Source organism: Melospiza melodia, chromosome 9 (genome assembly GCF_035770615.1).
Source record: "Melospiza melodia melodia isolate bMelMel2 chromosome 9, bMelMel2.pri, whole genome shotgun sequence".
NCBI classification, from domain to species: domain Eukaryota; kingdom Metazoa; phylum Chordata; class Aves; order Passeriformes; family Passerellidae; genus Melospiza; species Melospiza melodia.
In genome coordinates this window covers 32,100,958-32,127,553 of record NC_086202.1, presented here as the reverse complement: position 1 = coordinate 32,127,553, position 26,596 = coordinate 32,100,958, and the positions used below count along the sequence as shown (strand labels likewise).

At 51.2% G+C, this 26,596-nt stretch overlaps 1 protein-coding gene across 1 annotated transcript in view; it reads right to left on the bottom strand.

Moving 5' to 3' along the window:
• Positions 1-13,948, bottom strand: part of PAPSS2 (3'-phosphoadenosine 5'-phosphosulfate synthase 2) — a 36,180-nt gene extending 22,232 nt beyond the window's left edge. Inside the window, exon 1 of the mRNA XM_063164091.1 lies at positions 13,841-13,948. The gene's annotated coding sequence lies outside the window, so the exon portion shown is untranslated. The remainder of the gene's footprint in view (positions 1-13,840) is intronic.
• Positions 13,949-26,596: the final 12,648 nt, after the last annotated feature.

Sequence of the window (26,596 nt, the reverse complement as noted above, 5' to 3'; positions counted from 1 at the left end):
TTTGTCATGGCTTGCAGATCTTCACCTAAGGTTGGGAACTTGCTCCATGGGTGATAATCAAAACCACACAGGCATTTTGGGCTCTGTGAGACTCCTGGCAGGGCTCTTGGCTGCTCAGGACAGCCAGAGGGATGTCCTGGGTCCTGACAAGGGTCTCTAGGCTTAGTTTCCAAAGGGAAGAAGCTTCTTGCCCTCCTGTGTGGAAGCAGGCTGCAGCCAGAGGCAGGAGGATTTCCTGAGATGTGGCCTCTGGGAGAGGAGAGTCTTGCTGGAGATGAGGAACCACCAGAGTCCAGTGCTCTGAGAGCCATCATTGCTCAGTTCATGGCACCCCAAAGAGTGACCTCAGCTCCTCCTGAGCTAATTGGCCCTGGAAAGGAGGAGCTGTGCTTGCCCACATCAATTGTGTGTGACTGCTCAAGGAGATCTTATCAGGGAGCATCTTCTCCTCTCATCTGACAGGTAAAAGCACAGAGGTCTGTGGGGCCTCTCCCAGACATCAGTGATGCCTGTTGGGAGCAGAACCACTGCACATTTAATAGAAAATGCACCAGACAAGACACATTTATAATCACAGACTTACGGAGGTGCTAAGGCTGGGAAAGACCTTTAAGATCATCAAGTCCAACAATCAACCCAGCACCACCACTGTGTTCACTAATCCATGTCCTCAAGGGCCACATCCACATGTTTTTTGAACAGTTTCAGGGATGGTGATTTCACCACCCCCTGAGCAGCCCATTCCAATGCTCTCCAACCATTTCCACGAAAAAAGTTTCCTAATATCCAATCTAAGCCTCTCCTGGCCCAACTTGGGGCTGTTTTCTCTCATCCTGTCCCTGCTCCCTGGCAGCACAGCCTGAGCCCTGCAGGCTCTTCCCCCTCCTGGCAGGGAGTTGTGCAGAGCCACAAGGGCCCCCTGAGCCTCCTTTGCTCCAGGCTCAGCCCCTTGCCAGCTCCCTCAGCCCCTCCTGGGGCTCCAGCCCCTTCCCCAGCTCCCTGAGCTGCTCTTCATCAGAACCCCTCCCCAGCTCTGTTGCCCTTTTGGGTTTAGGGCTGTCCCAACAAATTGCAAGAATATTTTACCATCTTTTACCATCTCCCAGTAGGGTTTCAAGTATAAACTCTGCTCCTTAGGGCAGCACCTCCTCCTGCCTCCACATCCCCGGTTCTTCAACCAGCACCTCCGTGCCTGTCGGTTTCTCGGCTGTTTAGGTGGCCTGGAAAGGCCCGGGGTGGCCTTGGACAGCCCGCGCTCCAAAGGACGAGAAGAGGCTTCGGATCTTTTCTCCGTCTCGGTGTTTATTAATTGTTTATCTAAAAGATTTTCTCTTGGCCCGACAGAGGTCTGCACAGCAGCCAGCCATGAGCACACTGAGAGCCCCTGGGGTGGTCACCTATCTTTATACTCAAAATTACAATATTTATACAATATTTATCATTTTTCCCCCCAATACCTTTTACCCTTATTAACCGGTGCACTTTTAGTAATGACCAATCCCAAAGTGCCAACATCACCACAGAAGATGGAGGCCAAGAAGAAGAAGAAGAAGGACAGGACACGCCCCAATTCCTCCATCTTACTTCTTTAGACCCCCCTGTACAGAAATCCTAAACCCTGTGTCTTACACTCTAATTAACTTATCCCTTCACCATTCACCCAGTGAAATCCTCCCATCCTCATACAGGTGTCATCTCCTGTGTAGGATCAAAGTCCAGCCACCAGACACTTCTGGCAACATTCCAGGACTCCCGAGCCCCCCAAGGGTGGTCTCAGTCACTCTGCACATCAGTCCTGAGGTGCTGAGATCCCACACGTGGCTGCATCACAAGTGGGAGCAAAGCAAGAACCAACTGCAAGTGCCACGTTCCAGAGCTGAGCAGGACATTTGAGAGATGCCCTGAGTGCACACAACACCCTTGCTCAGCCACCCAGAGCAGGCAGAGCTCTGTGATGCTGCACAAGAAGATGAGGCACCAGAAAGCCACGGTGGCCCATCAGATCCAAGCCCAGTTCCTCATGGTGCCCTCAACTGACCCCTGCCTGGTGCAGCTGGCACAGACACGGCTCTGGAAGCTGGCCAGGAGCTGCACTCATGGCAGGCTGCAGCAGCATCCTGCTCTGGAGAGGGATTTCATTTCTCACTCCTGAAACCACGCCGAGGCTGAGCAGCCCCGTGCTCACTCAGCACCAGCATCCAGCTGGCAGCACTCAGAGCCCCAGGGAAACCCTGACCCAGCAGCTAGGGCAGGGTCAGGACTGCCCCAGCTGCCTTTTTATTTACAGGGCAAGCTCACAGCACCAGGAATATGATTCATTTTTTTCCAGCCAAGCGTTTCACACACACCCTATTTTGGTACAGCGGCCTGGACACGTCTGCAGGAAGGAAAAATTGCAGCTAAATAAAAATAGAGGTTTGAAATGTTTGCAGCTGATCCTGTTTGCAAATGGGCTTTTAAAATGATGGAATGATCAAGCAAGCCTTCACTTTGACAGGCAAGCAGTGGGATCAAGCACGTGGAGGGATTATTGGGTGTGCTGTGCAGGGTCAGGAATTGGGCTTGATGATCCTTCTGGGTCCTTCCAGCCCAGGAGGTTCTGTGATTCTGAGGTCAAACACTTCCCTAAGCCTCAGGAGAGTGAGCTACTCTATCATTAAAAAAACCCTCCCAACTCCTGCCAGCATTCTAAAAAAAGCAAAAAAAAAAAAATTTGTTCCTACCAGATGCATTTGGTGTATAAAAATTACATGTGTCAAATTTTTCCTTTAAAAATTATTTTCTTTTACCAGGGCTGCTGTGGCAAAAGGGTGATACTGTATCCATGAGCAACCAGAGGGGAAAACCTTCTGTAAAAGAGGCATTTGCTGAAGAAGAGCAAAACTGCTACTCCAAAGAAAAGGAGGAAGAGAGGGAAAACAGGGGTTTTGTGTGTGGAAGCAGAGATTTGATTACAATCACACTGAAGAACAATGAGAAACCTCGGCATGTCTCACACTCCAGCTCAGCTCCTGGAACCCAAACCCTGTGGGCTTTCCCCAGATATTCACTCACTGCACTGAGGCAGCAAATGCTGCAAGCCCAGCCCCATTCCTTCCCCAGGGAAAACCCCAGCAGGGAGGAGCTACCCTGGGAATTTTGCCTGTTGAACCCCAGGAGGCAGCCCCAGATGGGGAAGTGGCACCTTGCTGGCATCTTTTGTACAGCCCACCACCTCCCCACTGCTCCCACGCTGCTGTCCCTGCTGTGCCACCACTTTCCTGATGTCCCTGCTGTGCCACCACCTTCCTGCTGTCCCTGCTGTGCCACCACCTCCCCACTGCTCCCACGCTGCTGTCCCTGCTGTGCCACCACTTTCCTGATGTCCCTGCTGTGCCACCACTTTCCTGATGTCCCTGCTGTGCCACCACCTCCCCACTGCTCCCACGCTGCTGTCCCTGCTGTGCCACCACTTTCCTGATGTCCCTGCTGTGCCACCAACCTCCCTGGTCTCCTTGCTGTGCCACCACCTCTCCACTGCTCCCATGCTGCTGTCCCTGCTGTGCCACCACTTTCCTCGTGTCTCCATCGTGCCACCACCTTCCTGTTGTTCCTGCTGTGCCACTGCCCCCGTGCTGTCCCCACTGTGCCACCACCTCTCTGGTGTCTCCATTGCGCCACTACTTTCCTGCTGTCCCTGCTGTGCCACCACCTCCCTGGTCTCCCTGCTGTGCCACCACCTTCCTGCTGTCCCTGCTGTGCCACCACCTCCCCACTGCTCCCATGCTGCTGTCCCTGCTGTGCCACCACCTCCCTGGTGTCCCCACTGTGCCACCAGCTCCCTGCTCTCCTCTGCTGTCCCCTGCCCAGGGCTGAGTCTCCTCTCCCAGCAGCTGGAGGTGACAGGAACTGTGTTTTCTCCCAGGCTGGGCTGGGCAGTGCCACTGCTGTGTCCCCCCAGTTGCAGGCAGGGTGCAGGGCTGGGATCCCTTTCTGCAGCCTGGATAAAGTGCTCTGAATAAAGCCCAGCAGCTCAGGCTCTCCTTGGCACTCTCTGCCTGTTCCTTTGGCATTGCCCCCAGGGCCCTGCCAGGAACACAGCACACAAAACCTTCAGGAGAGCAGCAGAGCCATCCCAGTGCCCCAAAACAAGCAGCCTTTCAGCCTGGAGCCAGACAGCTGCAGATGCCAAACCTCACCAACACAAGATTTTCAAGCTGCTGTTAAGCTGAAGCCGTGTTTTCTTAAGCCACAAGAATTTCTGAGCTCTTAGCAAGACCTTATTTGCTGATGGCAGCTCAAATATTTTTTCTCTTGGCATAAATTCACACAGCTTGGGTTGTCACAATCAAGTTGTGACAAAAAAAAAAGAGAAGAGAATCAACAAAATCAGGCTCATGTTCCAGTAACTCCCTGAATCAGATGCTGATTTCTACACTGTGAGGCCAGATCAGCAGCTGGGGACTGAAATCTGTTTCCTTATCTTGGAATGAAGTGATGTCACTGCTGTCATTTCCTCGATGCAGAAAAGCCACTGACTCACTCTGTGCTCCTGCATTTTTGGGATAAACTTGGAAGGCCAGGACAGATGTTATAAAAACAAATCTGCCCATTTTCATTCCTGAAATCTCAAGGGACAGCTGCAGGGACAGCAAATATTTAACAAACAAAGCATTTTGTCACAAAGAACAATTTAAACACGAAACCCCTCCACGGTGGCCCAAAGTTGAATATTCAGAACTGTTCTGGTAAATGATCTCCCCCAGCTGAACCCACCTGAGCAGTTGGGTCCCTGCTCCTTGTGCAAACAATGGGTTTGACATTGCAGAAGAACTTGCCTTGGTTTGATGAAAACACCCAGAACACAGGAGCCTGCCTTCTCCTGGAGAGAAAGATCTGGCTCAGAAATGGGAAACTGAGTATCAGTCCCTCAGAGCGCAGGAACAAGAGGAAAAGAGGGCAAAGGTACAGATTGTGACTACACATTAACTTCAGTATCAAAAGGATTTCCAGGTAGGAATTGTATCCACATGTAAATAATTTATTTTCCCCCCTGAATATGAGAGGAATTGAATTTGTGGGTTGTGGTTTTCTATGGTAAATATGGCACTGTACATGTCCCACCTCCTGCACTGGCAGGACAGGCACCCCAAACCTCAGAGCAGGGCTCAGTGATATGGGGATAAGACATCCCCTTTTATCATGCCCAGCATGTCCCTCTGAGGAAAGGAATCCTCTGCCTTTAGAGCAGCTCCAGGGGTTTCACAGGCAGCAGGAGCTACAGAGGATCTGTGTTTCAAGGAGCTTCAGGTTTTAAAATGCATCAATTTCTGATTCCAGGGCAGGGAATGGAGCCCCAGGAGGGGCTGAGGGAGCTGGCAAGGGGCTGAGCCTGGAGCAAAGGAGGCTCAGGGGGCCCTTGTGGCTCTGCACAACTCCCTGCCAGGAGGGGACAGCCAGGGGGGGTCGGGCTGTGCTGCCAGGGAACAGGGACAGGACAAGGGGAAAGGGCCTCAGGCTGGGCCAGGGGAGGCTCAGCTGGGACAGCAGCAGCAATTTCTGCATGCAAAGGGTCAATTAGTTCTTATCTATTCACCCTTCTAGAGAACTGCACTGTAACAAACTAAAAACGGAGCTGCATCTCTCTATACAAGGCCTTTTAAGGATAAACTGTCCAATTAAGAAATGACACCTGAAATATTTTTACTTTTAACCCAATAACCAACCACCCATGGCCCACAATGTGGAATTTTTTATCCAGTGGTTTTGGGTTTTACACAAAACCACCCAAACCCATGGAGAAGAAGGTGAAGAAGAAGTATCAGTCTCTGCCCTGAAACCTCCATCTTGTTTATATACATTACTGTATCATAAAACTTTAAACTATTAACTCTTTCACCATGTGATATCACACACTTCTATTCAAACTCCACACCCACAATCCCAGTTCCATCATTCCATTCTGGAATTCCATTCCAGGCCTTGGCAGGGGCTGCCCAGGGAGCTTTGCAGTGCCCAGCCCTGCAGGTGTCCCAGGCAGGGCTGGAGGTGGCACTCAGTGCTCTGGGCTGGGCACAAGGTGGGCACTGGGCACAGCTGGGACTCCAGGGGCTGGCAGGGATTCTCCAGCCTCAATAATTCTGGGATTCTGTAAAAGAACTCATTCTTCTGTGAGGCTTCTCCTCTGCAGGACCTGATGGAAGGGGAAAAGCTGGGCTCCAGCCCAGGCTGGTGGGCTCAGTGTGTGCCTCTCCCTGGCCCAGGCTGGATGTCCAGCCTTGAACCCGCTCTCTGTGCCCCATGTGCCTGACTTTGTGGGGTCAATGGTCACCTGCAGGCCACAGGACACCTCTGTCCACCTCAGCACCTTTTTTAGGCTTTTCAAAGTGCAAAAGCAGCAGCAGGGAGGAGCTCAGGGGAGCTCAGCCAGAAGCACCACACAGGACAGAGTTAAACGGGAGAACTTTGCCTGACAGGCCAGAAGTTCAGAGGCTGGAAAAAACCATGATGATGAATTCATGGAAGGAAAGTTCATCAAGGAGGAAAGGCACAGCCTCTGCTATCTCAGGCTGTAAATCAGTGGAGGGGGGGACAATGCACTGCTGTCCCAGCCATAAACTCGTTGCTGGCTGCCACTGGGAATGCAGACAAGGCCAGACCTTCCCCTCACTCAGCACCTCTCAGTGCCCCCAGAATTCCTGGGGGATGAACACAGGGCTGTTTTCACTGCTGCACCACTCCATGTGCTGCTCTACAAAACCAGCTGCAGGACACCAGTGCAAGTTGAGGATCAGGAGGATGAAGTTTTCCTGCTCCATCTCTGTGTGTATCTGAGCCCTACAAGCTGCAAGATGAGTTTTCAGTGTGTGAGTGCACACAGGGTCACCCAGACCCTGGCCTAAATCAGCACCAGGGATGTTGGAACCCTCCTGGATGAGTGGCTGCTCAGCATTTCCCCTCCCCTCCCTAAAGCAGCTGCAAGCACAGCCCTTGGTCATTCCATGCTGCCCAAAGGCTGCTCCAAGGACACTTCCACATTTTCCTTGGAGATTGTTGTCAATTGGTCCCTCACAAATTCAGGCAAACACCCAGAATCATCGGGGGGGGGCATCACCCCCACTTTTACAACCACAGGAGGGCGGAGGTGAATGAAACCAGCAGCAGATGAAGACTTCAGCTCCCGTAATACAAAGACACAAAAATGACAGGATTGAAGAGCAGCTCCACTGCACTCCAGGCTGCTCCACATCCCTGACATCCATCCCCAGGGTACCAGAGCAGCTTGGCAGGGATGCAATGAGCATTCCCAGGGTGGCAATGAGCATTCCCAGGGTGGCAATGAGCATTCCCAGGGATGCAATGAGCATTCCCAGGGTGGCAATGAGCATTCCCAGGGTGGCAATGAGCATTCCCAGGGTGGCAATGAGCATTCCCATACATGCAATGAGCATTCCCATACATGCAATGAGCATTCCCAGGGATGCAATGAGCATTCCCAGAGATGCAATGAGCATTCCCAGGTTTCAATGAGCATTCCCAGGTTTCAATGAGCATTCCCAGGGTTGCAATGAACATTCCCAGGGTTGCAATGAACATTCCCAGGGTGGCAATGAGCATTCCCAGGGTGGCAATGAGCATTCCCAGGGTGGCAATGAGCATTCCCAAGGTTGCAATGAGCATTCCCAGGGTGGCAATGAGCATTCCCAGGGTGGCAATGAGCATTCCCAGGGATGCAATGAGCATTCCCAGGGATGCAATGAGCATTCCCAGAGGTGCAATGAGCATTCCCAAGGTTGCAATGAGCATTCCCAGAGATGCAATGAGCATTCCCAGGATGGCAATGAGCATTCCCAGAGATGCAATGAGCATTCCCAGGGATGCAATGAGCATTCCCAGGGATGCAATGAGCATTCCCAAGGTTGCAATGAGCATTCCCAGGGTGGCAATGAGCATTCCCAGGGTGGCAATGAGCATTCCCAGGGTGGCAATGAGCATTCCCAAGGTGGCAATGAGCATTCCCAAGGTTGCAATGAGCATTCCCAGAGATGCAATGAGCATTCCCAGAGATGCAATGAGCATTCCCAAGGTGGCAATGAGCATTCCCAGAGGTGCAATGAGCATTCCCAGGGATGCAATGAGCATTCCCAGGGATGCAATGAGCATTCCCAGGGTGGCAATGAGCATTCCCAAGGTGGCAATGAGCATTCCCAGGGTGGCAATGAGCATTCCCAGAGGTGCAATGAGCATTCCCAAGGATGCAATGAGCATTCCCAGAGGTGCAATGAGCATTCCCAGGGTTGAATGGGCTGCCTCATCCACAGCTGGGGTGCTCATCATGCCCAGTTCAGCCCCCTAGAGCAGCCCTGTAAAAAACCCCTCCTCTAAAATGACTTTTCCCCTCTCTTCCAACACTCACTGGCAACACAGCCTAATGATCTTCCCATCAGAAGGGCTGGGCAGGCCTCAGAAATGATCTCCCAATTTTATGCACCACAATAGGAAGCTAAAATACAGTTTGATATGGAAGAAAACATTTTGCTCTGCCAGAGAGGCCACAAAGACTTCCAGGTCAGAAAGTCTTGGAAATGTAGGTGCAGATGGTTGTTTTCCAGCAATGCACACAAAACGCTCATCTCAACAAGACTCAAAGTGCTGCAGCTCACAGAAAATCAAATCAAATCTGTGTAAAACAGCTCCTCCCTCAAGCTCTGCTCTCCAAAGACGTTTTGGCACCCACTCAGCCGACAAAGCTTCTGACACATGCAGCTGTAACCGAGCCAAGCTGTGAGCAAAGGAGCAAAGACCACTCAGGGAGGGACAGGAGGCAGTGCTAGCAAGGAATTACCAGCTCCAAGGCAAATCCCAAGCTCCCAGCATCCCGAGGCATGAGGCACGGGCAGGGCTTTTCTGCATCCCTCCTTTTGTTAATGATACACTCGGGGTCAATTTTCACTTGGGAATGATTAAGCTGTGAGCCCATTAAGGAGCTATTTCTCACTGCCTTCAGCTGTGCCACCCCACTCATGATAACAGCAAATTCAGAAATGGCAACCTGAATTACACAGCCTTCTTCTTAATGGATTTTTGAGGAGCAAAGTGTGACCAAAGTACAGGTTCAAGCATTCACACCAGGCCCTGCGTGCCCCTTATCTTCTGGGGGTACACACAGCTGTGAGTTTATCTAAAACACCTGCTTTCAGATAGGCTATTCATTTCTAAAGGCACCCTCCAGGACCAACATCAGCCCAGTTAAAATAATAATAATTAAAAAAAAAAAAAGGCAAATATGTCAGAGTTTGTCTTGAAAACCTTCCAGAAAAACAAAACTCCCTGGCCTAAATCTGAGCTGCAGCTGCAGTGCACACGTGTGGGCAGTGTGGGACGGCAGCACCACTCCCACCACCACCAGCAGAGGTGCTCTGACCACACCAAGGTGGTTCTTTCATTCCCCAAGCCCTGGAGGGATCAGCATGGAAAGGAGAAGGCATTCGTATTTAAAAACCTGCCACTTTTCCTGGCTTTTCTTCCCTGAAATCCCCCAGCCTGAACCTGTCTGCTCTTACAGAGCTGAGGGTGGTTGTTAACCAAGTGAATGAAACAGCAAGAGACTGGAAAGGGAACTTTCTAATAGTGAAGAAAAGGAGAGAAAGTTATAATTAACAAAGCAGCAGAAGTTAATCACCTCACCTTTCCATGGTCTCCGAAGAAAAGAGACACAAAGCAAACAAAGTAATAGAAAATCAAGCAAGAAATCTCAAGCATGGGAAACAATCACCTTTGGATGTCACGGTGCAATGAGCTGGGCACTGTGCTCCACAGGATAAATCATGCTGGAAGAACAAGCAGCCTGTGACTCGCTGCATAAAACACGAGTTGGAGGAAACTCACTTTATGGAGTGACTCAGTGCAGAGCAAGCCAGGCTAATTCTCTGCAATCGTGGCTTTGCTGCCCTGTCCCCCAGGCAGTGTCACTGCAATGAGCTACTCAGAACTGCTTTGGAAATGAACACCTTTGAAAATAAACATCTTTCAAGTTGTTTTGCTCTTCACTTTCAAGGCAACAGTTAAGAGAAAGTGTGAGAGTGATGAATGCAGGGTTTGGGTGTTCTAATAAGCTTTTTCTTTCATGTTGCTTGGCAATTAAATCGATGGAGATGTACATGTGTTCCTGCTCTGCCTGGGGTACCACTCAGTCCACCTGAACTCTGCCCTGCAGCTCTGCTTTTTCCAACATGAGAGCAGCTTTTAGGCAAAGAAACTAAACCTCTTTCCTCAGGGTTGATTTGATCTTGTGGGTTTGTTGCCGGTCTTTAAATAAATTTAAATAAGCCCACATCATTTGCACATAAGCCCTACACAAACACAAGTGTGCCAGCAGAAGTTCCTGTGGGGCTGTGGAAGCACATCCCACTGCCAGCCAGGGATGCCATGGCACAGACATCTTTTCATAAAAATCCTTTCTTTAGGATTTTCCCTTCTGGGAAGCTGTTGGTTTCTCAGCTGTTTTATGGCCTGGAAAGGCTCGGGATGGCCTTGGACAGCCTGCACTCCAAAGGATGAGAAGAGGCTTTAGGTTTTTTCTCGGTCTTCAGTGTTTATTAGTTATTTATCTAAAAGATTAGAGGTCTAAAAGACAGAGGTCTGCTCAGCAGCCAGCCATGAGCACACAGAGAGCCCCCGGGGTGGTCACCTATCTTTATACTCGAAATTACGTATACAATATTTATCATTTTTCCCCAATACCTTTTACCCTTATTAACCAGTGCACTTTTAGTAATAACCAATCCCAAAGTGCCAACATCACCACAAAAGATGGAGGCCAAGAAGAAGAAGAAGGACAGGACACACCCCAATTCCTCCATCTTACTTCTTTAGACCCCCCTGTACAGAAATCCTAAACCCTGTGTTTCACACTCTAATTAACTTATCCCTTCACCATTCACTCCAGTGAAATCCTCCCATCCTCATACAGGTGTCATCTCCTGTGTAGGATCAAAGTCCTGCCATCAGACACTTCTGGCAACATTCCAGGACTCCCGAGCCCCCCAAGGGTGGTCTCGGTCACTCTGCACCTCAGTCCTGAGGTGCTGAGATCCCACAGGAAGCTGAAGCCCCAGAAAAAGAATGTAACCAATGGTTATCTGCTGCTGTAGAATGCAACAAGTAGATCTGTGATTGATCTCAGGTGGATGTTTGGATTTACTGACTACTCACAGCAGGGCTGGGTCTCACCCTCTGCTGAGACACAGCCCTTTGTTATTCATTCTTTTTCTATTCTTAGCTTAGCCAGCCTTCTGAGAACTTCCCTTTTCATTCTTTTAGCATAGTTATCATGTAGTGTATATATCATAAAATAATAAATCAAGCCTTCTGAACACGAGGTCAACACTCTCACCTCTCTCTTCACCCTGCAACCCTTGCAAGCCCTGTGACAATGCCACACCAGCCACACTCCTGGAGATGCTGCTGCAGGTGACAGGTGACAGGTGACAGGCAGGTGACAAAGCTGGAACACCTCTGAAAAAAGGCACTTTCAGTACTGGCCTCTCATTCTCCCCAAGCAAAGCAAAGAGAAGCTTCACCGGAGGCTGGACTGGCAATGGCTCCATGCGCTGAGCCGCACTTCCCAGGCGGCCCAGGGGACACGAAGGCACGCAGGCAGCGCCCCTGGCAGGCAGGGCTGTGCCTCTGGGCTCTGTGCAAGCTTCCCCGGAGCACAGTGCTCCATCTGTGTCCTGCCGGCCGTCGGGAAAGCGCCGCGGGCTCGGCGGGCGCGGGCAGCGAGCCGCGGAAATGCCGCGGGGTGGGAGCGGGAGCTGCCCTGAAAGCCGCGCTGTGCAAGGGCCGACAATGAACAAGGGCGGCCCCGCCTCCCGCACCGCACTCCTGCTCCCCACAGAGAGCGGGGCTGGCCGTGGGGGCACACGGGAGGGACACGGAGCCTCTAAGGTCATCACTGCCCACACAGCCGGGCCTGAAACCGGCCAGCAATAAATGCTTTCTGTCGGGGAGGGCTGGGACAGCAGGGAACTGCCTGGCACGTAGAGGACTTCGAGCCTCTCGCAGTGTGGTGAGCAGAAATGAAGGGAGCACAAAGTGGTTCCACATTAAGTTCCTGCTCACCAAGACTCTGGTCCTCACACAAGGCAGAATTCAGGTGCTGTGCTCATGTGCTCATTTTTAAGGACAACACATGCAGAAGCAAAAGAAAAAAGTTTTCTTCTTTACACCTTACCGTAATAACAATTAATAAATAGGTGTGCAATTAAAGCATCCTCACATCAGATTCAAACTCCAGAGAGCTGAATTGAGGGTTTAAAAGCTGGGCTTCTAGTTATTCAATTTGTCACATAACACCGTGGTCCAGCTCACTGCCACTGCTGTGCCTTTCCAAAACTGACAGCTGACAGCATCACCTGCAAAACCCAGCTCTGACATCCCCTCAGTGAACAAAGCTGGCAACATCCAGCCTCACAAAATCCAGCCTGTGGGACAGAGAAACTGTGGTAAAACCGAGGTTTTAGCAGCAACAGGGATTTTTAGGGGTAATAAGGATTTGTGTTACTGGGAGAATGAAGAATGGGGAATAAGAAGGGGCAACAGAAGGATGCTGTATCAATAGGGATCTCAACAGGATAAATTATTGTGTCTTCATTTTAAAATGGAACACCTATGGCTGTTACAGCCACAAAAAGTGTCTGTGGGCACAAAAAAAGGTCCAAGCACCCTGAACAAAGTGAAATTCCTTATCCAGGCCTTTGATATCAACTGGAGATGGCTGAAACCAAGGAGCTGCTGAGGTTGCAGTTTGGAGAGAGAACTTCCTTCACACTCTGTGCAACCACATCTTCCTGGCAAGGCACGGGAAGATCACTAATGGGACATCACCGTTTCACCATCGCTCCCCAAACCTCCTGTAATTAGCCAAATCACGCCTGTTCTCACCCCACGGATACCTGGCAGATAAGCACACCAAAATCCACTTACAGCTGTCAAGCTGATAGCATCTGTTTTGACAGCCACGGCACAAAGGTCAGCCACAAACTTGCTTATAAAGGTCATTTTTCCAGCCCAGGGTGGAGGCAAAGGAGAGGTTCTGGAAGTTCAGCAACACCTCTCTCCTGTCACAGCCATGAACAGAACTCCCATACACAGCTCACGGATCGCACCTCCCCTGCCTGAAATAATCCCTAAACCACAGGTTTTTGCTTTTCCAAGAACACCCTGCTGCACAGGCTCGCTTTGTTCCGTGTGGGTTTGGGTGCATTCCTCCCCGGACAGATTGCCACTGTGCCCAAAATGCATCAAATCCATCGGAAAAGTTTATGGCAAAGTTAAGGGGAAAAAAAGCGAGTCAACCAGCAGAAAGCAGCCCTAAAGACTTACGTCAAGATTTCTTCTGGTTCTGATTTAAAACCTGGAAAACGCACACACAGCCAGAGGGACCCAGCCCCGAGGAGCAGGGGAGGGCAGCTGGCGAGCGGAACGCGGTGTCTGCCTGCCGCGGCCGTGATTTGCAATTCGAATTTCTCACTGAGCTGCGATTCCTTTGCTTTGCCGCGATGCTGAGAGCCTGACGGCGGCGGTGACCGCCTCGCCTGGCACCGGGACAGGGGACACCCCAAAAGCCATGAGCGGGGCAGGACAGGAGCCCAGGCCGTGCCCGGAGGGACCCGCGGGGCAGGTGCGGGATGCGGAGGATGCTCGGGCAGCCCAACCATCCATGCCGAGTAATGATGGATGGGGCGGCGAACTCCCGAGCGGTGCCGGAACTGCCGCTGCCCGCGGATCCCAGCGCGGGACAGGGACAGGGAAAGGGAGCCTCGGGGACAGCCCAGCCCCGCTCCCGGCGCGTCCCTACCGTGTGCTCGCGGCTCGCCATAGTGCTGCTGCTGCTGCGGCTGCTGCGGTGGGCCCGGCGGGGAAGCCCTATAAGGGCTGCGGGACACGTAGCGCGGCCCTGGGCCGGCCCCTCTCGCCCTGTGCCCGCCCCCGCCCCCGCCTCCTCCGGCCCGGCCCCCGCGGGAACCCGGCAGGGCGCTCCGGCCCTCAGCCCCCGTGAGGGGCGGGCAGGGAGCTGCGGCTCTCATCCCCTGCGGAGCGGGCAGGGAGCTCCGGCTCTCAGCCCCCGTGAGGGGCGGGCAGGGAGCTGCGGCTCTCATCCCCTGCGGAGCGGGCAGGGAGCTCCGGCTCTCAGCCCCTGCGGAAACCGGGCAAGGAGCTCCGGCTCTCACCTCCCGGAGGGGCGGGCAGGGAACTCCGGCCCTCAGCCCCTGTGAGGGGCGGGCAGGGAGCTCCGGACAGGGAGCACTGGCCCGGCCCCCGCGGTAACCGGGCAGGGAGCTCCGGCTCTCAGCCCCTGTGAGGGGCGGGCAGGGAGTTCCGGCCCTCATCCCCGGAGGAGCGGGCAGGGAGCTCCGGCTCTCACCCCCCGTGAGGGGCGGGCAGGGAGCTCCGGCTCTCACCTCCCGGAGGAACGGGCGGGGAGCTGCGGCTCTCACCCCCGTGAGGGGCGGGAAGGGAGCTCAGGCTCTCAGCCCCCGTGAGGGGCGGGCAGGGAGCTCCGGCTCTCATCCCCGGAGGAACGGGCAGGGAGCTCCGGCTCTCACCCCCCGTGAGGGGCGGGCAGGGAGCTCCGGCTCTCATCCCCGGAGGAGCGGGCAGGGAACTCCGGCTCTCATCCCGGAGGAGCGGGCAGGGAGCTCCGGCTCTCAGCCCCTGTGAGGGGCGGGCAGGGAGCTGCGGCACCGTGCCTGGGAAAAGGGACCTGAAATGAGGAGCTTGGGGCTCTGCTGCCACGGCCAGGGAGGGGAGAGGGAGGAGGAACGGCAGCCCACACAACGCTGCTGAGGGAAAAGCAGCTCCTGAGGAGGATGAGGATGGTAAAAGGGATGTTTAAAATAAGCGGTGCTGGAGGGTGGTCGCTGAGGGTTTGGCAAAAATACGAAATAAAGTTGAAAGGAAACTCAGAGGAACCTCCCAGCAAACAAAGGGCAGAAGGTGAGGGGAAGAGAAATGCCGTGACTGACAGCTCTGCCCCAAATCCTCGGTCTCCCACTGCTGGAAAAGCTCAGGTCCCTGAACTCTGCTGAAACAGAGGAAAGGAGAAGCAATACCCTGGTGGAGAGAAACCACAGTACAACCCTGGGATGGCCTGTGAGCCAGGGACAGAGAAAGGAAGATCCTGGTGGAGAGAAACCCCAGTACAGCCCTGGGATGGCCTGTGAGCCAGGGACAGAGAAAGGAAGATCCTGGTGGGTGGGTGAGTGGGTAATTTACACCTGAGGGTGAACGGTGCCATCCAGCACTGCACCTGTGGTCCTGGACCACTGCCTCCTGCTCCACACCCATCCATGGATCCATCCCAGGGCCACAAGGATGGCTGTGCCAACTGTGCTGCCTCTCCTCTAGGAGGAGATACCTCACTTCTTGTCGTGCCTGCAAGAGCAAAGCTCCCTCCAGGTCCAACATGCTGAGCCTACTTTAACTCTTCAGCACACGTTCACCAGCAGTTCATAAAATATTCCTGTTCACCTCTGTCCTCCATTCCAGCAGAGTTTAAAATCATTGATGCCCTGAGTGAGCCCCTTGAAGGAAACGGGAAAAGGTGTTGGGATTTTGCAATGCTCCCAGTTCTTCTGATGAACTCTTTAAACAGAAAATAGGAAACCCCAAGGGATAAATGGGGTTCCCCAAATGAGATCTTGCTGCAGGAGGAACAGGGCCCACTGTGGGAAAACAGGGACGTGAAGGAATGGGGCTGGAAGGAGGCAACAGCACCTGCTCACCCAATTCCCAAAGCCAGGCAGCTATTCCAGTGTGATCAGCTATCAGCTGGACTAATCCCCAGTGTAATTCCAGTTAAACCCATGGCATTACATTCAGGATTAACTCGGCTAAAGAATACCAGGCTTGCTTTTGAGCATCTCTCATTCCTTGCTTTTCCTCATATTGTTTTTCTCAATTAAGGGCAGATTAAATTTCTGCCATAGAAACAACACAGGGAAAGAAGGCTGAACACAATATCCATTGGGAAAGTCCATCCTGGTACACTTAAATTCACATCTTTGTGAATTACCTTGCCTTTCTGAACCTCCAGGAAAGCAGAAGGGTGGAAAAGGTGCCCAACAGACCAAGGCCAGCAGGGAAACACATTTACAGAAGAACCAGGAGCAGCACAAAGGGGATTGTGAAGAAGAAGAGGCACAAAGAAGGGCTCCTGTAACAACAGACCACCCTAAACCACGCTGGCCTGGCACACAACTGGCTCTAGAGAAGGCATTTTGGAAGGAAAACATTTTTTTTTTTTAAATTAAAAGCGAGCTGTAGAAAGGGAAGGGGAAAGAGCTAAAACTAGTGTTACAATGTAACAGAAAAATTAGCATCCAGAGCATGTAACACCTCCATGTTTCCCCTAGATACACATCAGTGAGACAGAAAGTGAGTCAACATTATCTCCATTGGTTGCATCATTCTTCACTTCTAACTTCATCAAAGTGATTTCCCTTCTAGGAATTAAACTGACTGCTCATAACCTTCCTGAGAATTCTAGCAAATATTTGGTGCATAAGAGATCTAAGGATTTTTTAATCTGTTTTTCACTTATTTTTCCCGAGCACAATGGAAAGAATGGTGTGACCTTCCATTATACTAAGCTATAATAACTAAATATATTTTGATTTTGTCACAAGTTTTAATTTGTGTGGGGCTTTTCAAGGAAGTAATTGATGTAACAATCAGAAACTAAGCAAGAAATAATAAAAAAAAAATCTAGTTGCTTACCTCAAGACACACAAATTAGTGACACTCAATTTTCATGAAAGAACTTTGGGGCTATTGAACAAGAGCTTCAGCCTCACAGAGCCAGGGAAAGCAGCAGCATCCCAGCAAAGCAGGCAGGGGCTGGCACTGGATCCCTGGAAGAGCCCAAGGCCAGCTTGGAGAATCCTGGGACAGTGGAAGGCGTCCCAGGGTGGCACAGAGTGGAACTGGATGAGCTTTAAGATCCCTTTTAACTCATACCATTCGGTTTTTCTGTGATTACAGGGAATATTTTTATTTGTGATGATTCTCACTCTGTTTACAGGAGTAAACTGGGATCCCTCTCCTCACTGGGAAGGACAAAAGAAAGTCATTCAGGTGTCACCTGCCCCTGTGCACTGGGATTCAGCATTTTCCTGCATTGTGCTGCTCTCACACCCTGATCTCAAAGAAACAATAAATCCCTGGAGAAAGAGCTCTCCCAGGAGCCCATTGTGCAAGCTGCCACACTAGCAGAGAGCACAATCTATATATAACTCCCCCAAACAGGCCCAGCAAGCAGCTGCTTGTGAGGCATTTGCTCCATCCACCTCTCCCCATTCCAAATCACCTTCTCGGTCTCAATTCCTGTCCCAGCACTACCCAAGAAATCGCCCCAAAGCGCCAAAACTCCGATCAACGTTCCCAAGCTGGCCATGACCAGTGGGATATCTTCACTAAAACTTTCTGCCACCTCCAAGGTGGAAAGAAAAGGCCCCATCCCTTGTGCTCTATCAGCCCCAAAGTGCTGCAGCCCCTGGGCAATGCCAGGAAGGAAAGAGCTGTGCCTGGCAGAGCTCTCACACAGGGGAGATACAGGGGGAGCTCACTGGCTCTGAAACTGCACAATCCCCTCATTTGATGACTGCTAGGTGGGAAAGCACTCCACTGCTCCCTGAATTTAAAACTGCTCCACTGCTGCTGCCTCTGCTCTGGTTAATTTGCTTTCCTAGCACCAGGAACCTACAGAGCAAGTTCAGCTCTGGGGGTCCCAGCTGTTGGTTTCTCTGGGTCTGGATTGAAGGCACTTGGGACAGTAGCTCATGTTCAGACTCAGGTGTTTATCATTTCTTATCAGTAAAACAGTCTCACTGCTGTGAGTTCAGCAGCTTTTTGTTAGAAGGCACCAAATGGCAACAATCTCTTGTCCCAAGGGCTTTTAAGACTAAACTATCCAATGAAGAACTGACACCTGGATTGTTTTCCCTTTTAACCCAATAACTGATCCCACAGAGCTGCCATGGGGACTTTTCCACCCAATTACAAAATGCCACCCAAACCCATGGAGAAGGAGGAAGAAGAAACCCAGGATGACACCCTGTGCCCTCCATCTTGCTTCCATCCACAACACACTAAAAATCCCAAAACCTCAATTTCTCACCAAGTGATGCACCTACACTGCTCTCTATAATCTATTGCACACTTTTGTGGGTTGTGGTCTATTCTGGAGTTCAGGAAACTTTCTCCATGAATGAGGGTCAGAGTCAGTGCTGCCCTGGGGGTCAGGGCACCCCTGAGCAGACACAGAAATATTCCCAGTGCTCTGGGTTTTCACAAGTTGCTTAGTTTTACAAGTGATGGAGACACAGTTGTTGCCTTCAGCTCTGTTTCCTCTCAGATTCTCTGGCTTTGTTTTTCCATACTGCCAGGGGAAGCTGTCACCAAGTTCATGGAGCATCCTGCAGCCACAGGGAGTGGGGGAAATTCTGTTCATCCTGTCCCCAGTGCATGAGGTACCTTTGAAATCGGAATATTCCCCAAATGAACACACGTAACTCCTCAGCCTGCAGAGATACCAGAGATACTGAACTGCCCCAACAAGCACTTCCAGCTTATCCAGCTCACCTTTCACCCTTTGCACAAAGGGGGTTGAATTCTGTGAATAAGTCAAGGGTGGATCTGCAGCCCTAAAGCCTCACTTGTGAAATGTGAAATCAGAAATGAGCCACGAAAGGCAAGCACAGATTGCTGGGAGCAGCAGAGATCCCAGGGTAGGGAATTACCTCCTGGAGTCAGCAATCAGCACTCTAATGAGAACAGGAAATGTTTTTCCTTTCCTTGTTCCATAATTCAAACACAGGGGATCATCCCAAACTTCCAGAGAGCTGCTTGAGAGAAAAAGAGCTCCAGAAGTGACAGGAAATCAGCCAGTGGCAACACCCACTGCTGGTGGGGACTGCCACAGCCAAAAGCTGAGCTCCAAACCAGTTTGCCAGGATTTCACAATGGGAGAGAGGAGCCCAAGGCAGGAACAAGCTCTGCACCTACCCGGGTCTCCCCACAGTGCTGCAGAGCTCACTGCAAGCAGCCCAGGCCAGGTTTTAGTGCCTCAGTGACACAAGCACTGCTGCTCCCCTGCAGATCCTGCTTTCCCACACACCCTCTGGGCTGCACTGACAGCTCTGAGATCCCAGTGCAACTGGTCCAGCCTTGGGGATGGCATCACACACAGACCAAAACCCCACAGTCATGAGGGAAATGGTAAAAACGCAAAATAATCAATCCCACAGCTATAATTTTCATTTTTAGGGTGGGTACAAACCTGTCCTGTTCTCCAAGCACTGCTCAGCACGGGATGCCAGGGTGTGTGAGGCTGCAGGAGCTCAGAGGGCACCTGGTGTCCCCTCCCTGCCCCAGCAGGGCCATCCCAGAGCCCAGGGCACAGCTTTGGGTGAATTGCTGGCCATCAGCTTCTGCCCACCAGATCTGTAAACTAAGTTCTGACAGGGGTCCTTGATTTTTCTCACTCACCTATTTTTAGTTATTTCTTTTTTATTTTTAATTTTTAAATTCATATTTCTATTTTCCCTTTGCCTATCTATAAACCTGCAGTGCCTTCAAGGTTTCCTTGCCAGTCCCACAGAACCCAGAGCAATCCCAGCTCCCACTTGCAGACAGACCTTATGCTCTCCTTCTGATTGCACACCACAGCTGCAAGATATAAAATATATAAAATATATCCCTGCCAGGGCCTGGACAACAGTCTACAAGGAAGGGAATATTGATTTTACAAGTATCTTTGCTTGGAAGCAAAACAAGGATTCTTATCCTTTTGTGGTGTGTCATATTGCAGTAAAGATATTTATTTATTGAGTGTAATTATCTACTCCAGGTCTGTTCCCTTTGCCCTGTGTGATTTCTTATCCCTATCACAGACTTTGACCCATATCCCTGCCTTGTTCCTTTTACAATACCAGAATAAAAACCCCAGCTCCTGAATTTTTTTTCAGACTCACTTTCCCTACAGTAATCTGGGAACTCAGGAAGTCAGATTAGAAACCATCTATGTCTTCTTCTAAAAGCAGGCTGGCAGATAAAAAAGGCCAAAGACATCTACAGAGATACCAGGCTGGCTAAAACTGCCACCAGGACAGGGGATTGAAGCAGAACCAGTTAAGGAAGGGCCAATTTAAAACCCAGCCTCTCCAGGGCCAGGCAGTGTTGGAGCTGGACAAGCCCAGGCAGGCAGGGAAAAGTCAGCTCCAGTCACATTTTGAAGTGTGATTTCATCCTAATCCTTTGACAAAGCAGCCAGCTGTGACAGCAGCTCCTCCTGTCACTCCCTCCATCTCCAGCCACTGGTGAGCAGGAGCACCAAGCACTTTGCCAGCAGCACAGGGCAAAGCCCAAGCTCCTCACCCCCGTGTAGCAGCAGATTTAGGATCTGCAATGCACTGCTGGAGGGCAGCATTCCCCCTGTGCCATTCCCCACTGGGGTTTGGCACACAGATTCCCAGCCAAGCTGTCACCCATGATGTGTGCTGCCAGCAACCAAGAAAAGGCTTCTCACAGGAAAACCATGTGAAGGGAAACTTCTACTGGTTTGCTAAACTCAATTTTGCTATTTTTAAAATAATCCAGAGAAGCCTTTTTGCCACTTTCATAGAAAAGCCACTCTTAGGTAGAAGTGATAAGCTTTAAAAATCAGGGTGATATTTACTGTTTGTGACAGTGTTGGGTGCTTTATTCAAACACTGATTTGGAGGGACCTCAAAGCCCATCCAGTGCCACCCCTGCCATGGCAGGGACACCTTCAACCAACCTGAAGGTCCAACCTGGCCTTGGGCACCTCCAGGGATCCAGGGGCAGCCACACAAAGTGGCCCAATAACCTGACAGAGCTCCAAGCTCTCCCTTTCTGTGCAGGATGGAAACAATTCCTCATTTCCCAGCAGAGCTGTGCCCTGCAGCCAGGTCCCTGCTCTGCAGGCTGTGTGTGAGAGCTGAACAAGTAGGTCACATGAACCTCTGATGTTCCTTGTCTTGCTTCATCCAGCTGGGAGCTCCAAGCACACCCCCAGATTTGGCTTTGACACCCAACTCTGTGCCCAACACGTGCAGCACCTCGTGGGGGAAAAGAAAAAGAAAAGAAAGAAGCTGAAGCCATCAAGAAGTCCCTTGAGTCACCACCTCTGTCCTGCCTGAGCAGGGACATGGAGCACAGGGCAGTCATGCTGGGAGTGGCACTTGCTCCCAGTTCTGCTGGGAAGGATGCAGATGGACACAGGGGAGATCTGCTCCTGGGAACACTGGGGGATCCACCTCACCTGACCTCAAACCCAGGAGAAGAAAGGCAAAAATGTCGCTGTCATATTTTCTGAAAAATCCCTTGGTCAGGATTTTTCTCCAGAGAAGCCTCAGAAAAGAAATGTAAACAATAATTATCTGATTGCTTGGAAGTTGTCTGGAAGTTGGTCTGGAAGTTGCTTGCTTCCAGGAAGGTGCATCTTTGATTGGTTCCATGTGAATTGTGTTAACTTAATGACCAATCCCAGTCCAGCTGTGTCAGACTCTGAGTCTACCACAGGTTTTTATTATTCATTCTTTTCTAGCCTTCTGATGTCTCCTTTCTCTTTTAGTACATAATTTTCTTTTAATATAATAAAATAAAATAATAAATCAGCCTTCTGAGAACTTAGAGTCAATTCTCATCTCTCCTCACCTCATCCTGGGGACCTCACAACACCACAACAATTAATAAGCACAGGAAAGCTCCTGATTATCCCCAGGGATAATCAAGCCCTGGAAACCCAAACACCCCCAGTGGTGGGTTCAGGGCAGAGCTGCAGAGGAAAGATGTGCTGTTCTTTGCCACATCTCTAGATGAAGAACAGCCTGATAATTCTGGGTTATGGGAGATGAAATCTGAGCCCCCAAGGCTTTCCTGCAAGGGCAGGAGCCAGCAGGATTTTGCATATGCTTCATGCTCCAGAGGGCTGGGAGCCCTGGGGAAGCAGGTCCTGGGTAACAAAAGCAGCAGGCATGCAGGCAAACAGAGAAATGCAGGACAGAGCTGGCAAAACTCTTTATATTGCAAAAGTGAAATTTGTTCTACGCAAATCCACGTGCAAGAAATGAGCTGTGGCATCTGGTGAGAGAGTTCTGAAACAGAAGATGGGAAACAGAGCACAAAACCTCCCCAGGGCCACAGAAAACAGCCTCTGACCAAGCAAATAAATAGAAAAACCACACTGGCCTAATGATTAACCTTAAAAAGGGAAGGACCTGTTTGCTGGACCTCATCTGGAAAACCAAGCACAGTGGTGGTCACTAAAGTTCAAAAGAACTGAAGTGAAACAAGGCAACCCACACCTGAACTAAGCCAGGTGAGGAGAGAGGGAGAGGGACCAAGTTATCAGATGTGGCAAAGCCAAGGCTGAAATGAGATGCAGGTGGCATCTGCAGAGGGATCAGGGCAATGGCTGTGTCAGGACACTGCAGGGACACAGAGGGTGACAGTGACACTGCAGGGACACAGAGGGTGACAGTGACATTGCAGGGACACACAGGGTGACAGTGACACTGCAGGGGCACACACAGTGACAGTGACACTGCAGGGACACAGAGGGTGACAGTAACACTGCAGGGACACACAGGGTGACAGTGACACTGCAGGGACACAATGGGTGACAGTGACACTGCAGGGACACAGAGGGTGACAGTGACACTGCAGGGACACACAGGGTGACAGTGACACTGCAGGGACACAATGGGTGACAGTGACACTGCAGGGACACAAAGGGTGACAGTGACATTGCAGGGACACAAAGGGTGACAGTGACACTGCAAGGACACAGAGGGTGACAGTGACACTGCAGGGACACAATGGGTGACAGTGACATTGCAGGGACACACAGGGTGACAGTGACACTGCAGGGACACACAGGGTGACAGTGACACTGCAGGGACACAGAGGGTGAGAGTGACACCGCAGGGACACAGAGGGTGACAGTGACACCGCAGGGACACAACGGGTGACAGTGACACTGCAGGGACACAAAGGGTGACAGTGACACCGCAGGGACACAATGGGTGACAGTAACACTGCAGGGACACAATGGGTGACAGTGACACTGCAGGGACACAATGGGTGACAGTAACACTGCAGGGACACACAGGGTGACAGTGACACTGCAGGGACACAATGGGTGACAGTGACACTGCAGGGACACAAAGGGTGACAGTGACACTGCAGGGACACAGAGGGTGACAGTGACACTGCAGGGACACAGAGGGTGAGAGTGACACTGCAGGGACACAGAGGGTGACAGTGACACCGCAGGGACACAGAGGGTGACAGTGACACTGCAGGGACACAAAGGGTGACAGTGACACTGCAGGGACACAGAGGGTGAGAGTGACACTGCAGGGACACAGAGGGTGACAGTGACACTGCAGGGACACAGAGGGTGACAGTAACACTGCAGGGACACAGAGGGTGACAGTGACACTGCAGGGACACAACGGGTGACAGTGACACTGCAGGGACACAAATGGTGACAGTGACACTGCAGGGACACACAGGGTGACAGTGACACTGCAGGGACACAACGGGTGACAGTAACACTGCAGGGACACAACGGGTGACAGTGACACTGCAGGGACACAAAGGGTGACAGTGACACTGCAGGGACACAGAGGGTGACAGTAACACTGCAGGGACACAGAGGGTGACAGTAACACTGCAGGGACACAACGGGTGACAGTGACACTGCAGGGACACAAAGGGTGACAGTGACACTGCAGGGACACAGGGTGACAGTGACACTGCAGGGACACAACGGGTGACAGTGACACTGCAGGGACACAGGGTGACAGTGACACTGCAGGGACACACAGGGTGACAGTGACACTGCAGGGACACAAAGGGTGACAGTAACACTGCAGGGACACAAAGGGTGAGAGTAAAATTGCAGGGACACAAAGGGTGACAGTGACACTGCAGGGACACACAGGGTGACAGTAACACTGCAGGGACACAAAGGGTGAGAGTAAAATTGCAGGGACACAAAGGGTGACAGTAACACTGCAGGGACACAGAGGGTGACAGTGACACTGCAGGGACACAAAGGGTGACAGTGACACTGCAGGGACACAGAGGGTGACAGTGACATTGCAGGGACACAAAGGGTGACAGTAACACTGCAGGGACACAGAGGGTGACAGTAACACTGCAGGGACACAGAGGGTGACAGTAACACTGCAGGGACACAGAGGGTGACAGTGACACTGCAGGGACACAACGGGTGACAGTGACATTGCAGGCTGCAAACCAAACCCCTGAGCACCTCACATGAACCAGGAACTGGAGCTTAGGAGGTTGGCATTTCCATCTGATGGTGAATGAGAGGCTGGACATGAGCTGGCAGCCCAGAAAGCCAACTGTGTCCTGGCTGGTCCAGCACAAAGGTGGGATCACAGAGGAGCAAGAGCCACCTCCTTGTGCTCCTCCCCTACATGATTGTTTGAAAATACTCCCTCTACCTCATCCCTTGTGTATTTATTCTAACAAACCAATGATTCATTTCAAACAACCATAATATAAAAAAATCAGAATATTTTTAATGATATTTTAATCATTCATAAATATTAGAAAGTTGTTCCAATTTTCAGAAGTGTTTTTAGGCAACCAAAACACTCAGAGAGCAGCAAAATAACATTAATAGCAAGAAGGAGCAATGCATCATACACAGAGGACATCTTTGGGATGCTGTTTTATGTGGGGGAAGTGTGAAATAAAAACCTAGAAAAGTTCACAAGAATTATCATTTCACTCCTTTTCAAGTCAACAGCACAGGCTCACCTTGAACAGTGTGTGCAAGTGTGGCCTAGGAAATATATTTATAGGCACAGGGTAAAACCAAGCCAAAAATCAAAGCAGCAATGAGAACAGAGTAACTTCAGCACAAGGAATGAAGAAGATGAGCCCCTCCCATGTGAGGAAAAGAAAATCAAAAGTCACAAGTAGCAAAGCGTGATGCAAAGAGGTCAAGTGTTTAACTGCTCTCCCAATAAAAGTGCTGCAAGGAATGGGATGAATTGCTGGTATTGAGGAAAAGAACACTGAAACAAGATCAGTATCAGCAGAGCTGCTCCAGAACACATGCCAAGCCCCAGATTTGCATATGGTAACTAATTCTGCTAACTGAGAATGCTCTGGTTTCAAATCACAGCTCCTGGAAACGTGGCTGAAATTCCAGTCGGGCAGGAGGCTCAGCTGAGAGGAGCTGGACCTTCCCAAAGCTCCAGCATCCACCTCATCCATCCCACTGCAAAGCAAGGCATGGAATCACAGAAAGGTTTGTGCTGGAAAGGACCTTCAATCCCATCCAGTGCCACCCCTGCCATGGCAGGGACACCTTGCACTGTCCCAGGGTGCCCCAAGTCCCAAAGTCCTGCCAGGGATCCAGGGCCTGCCCACCCTGCCAGGGAACAATTCCTAATTCCCAATATCCCATCTAAACCTCCTCTCTGGCAGCATGAAGCCATTCCCCTGGTCCTGCCACTCCCATCTCCTGTCCAAAATCTCTCTCCATGTTTCCTGCAGCTCTCTCAGGCCACAGTTTGGTCACCCCAGAGCTTCTCCTGTCCAGGTGAGCCCCCCCAGCTGTGCCAGCCTTTCCTCCCAGCAGAGCTGCTCCATCCCTCTGCCCATGCTGGTGCCTGCCCTGGGCTCTCTGCGGCAGCTCCAGGTCCTGCAGGTGGGGTCTCACCTGAGCCCAGGGGCACAATCCTGCCTTTGGGTTAGCAAAGCACCAGGACAGCTGTGTAGAAGAGAAATTCCTTCAAATATATTAAATTAAACACAAATCCACTGTCCCTAGCTCAGAAACCCTGTAGCCACCATCAGGATGGATGGGGAATGTTTGCTCTGTCCCTATGCTCAAGGCACCACGTCCCACCAAAAGCCAGAGGGCCCCAGGCCAAAGGACCCTGAGCCTGATCCCACCTGGATCCCCTTTCTGGAGTGGCTCCCAGACCACCTGGGCACCTCCTGCTTCTGTAAGAGGTTCAGGATCTGCTCTCACAGCCAGGGAAGCATTTGAGAGCTACAGATCACTAATGTGGACAGGCCTGCAGAGCTTCTCTAACCCCGAAATAAATAATGCAAAATTCACCTTGCTCCCTCCACACCCTTCCTTGCACAGTGATCCCTTCCCTGAAGATAAGGGATTTGTTTCTGCTAAGTGAACACAGTAACAGGCGTGCTCCAACCTTTCAGCAGCAACAATGGTCCCTTGGAACTCAAAGGAATTGTTAAATTAAATAAATAAATGAGTCCACCACATGATGTTAGCCTGAACCTCCTCAGTCCTGACCTTCACTCCAGGCCAGTCAGGTCAGGAGAAAATCTCTAATTTAAAGCCCAGGAAAGCAAGAATGTAACACTTTACAGATAAGCCATTACTCCTGCCTCAGCAGCACCTGATAATATCACCTTCCCTTTGAAGGGCTGACAACAAACACAGTTCTTTAATGTATTAAAGAGCCAAAAACCAGGGAGAGGGGAGCTGGATGGTGATGATGGTGTTCTTTCC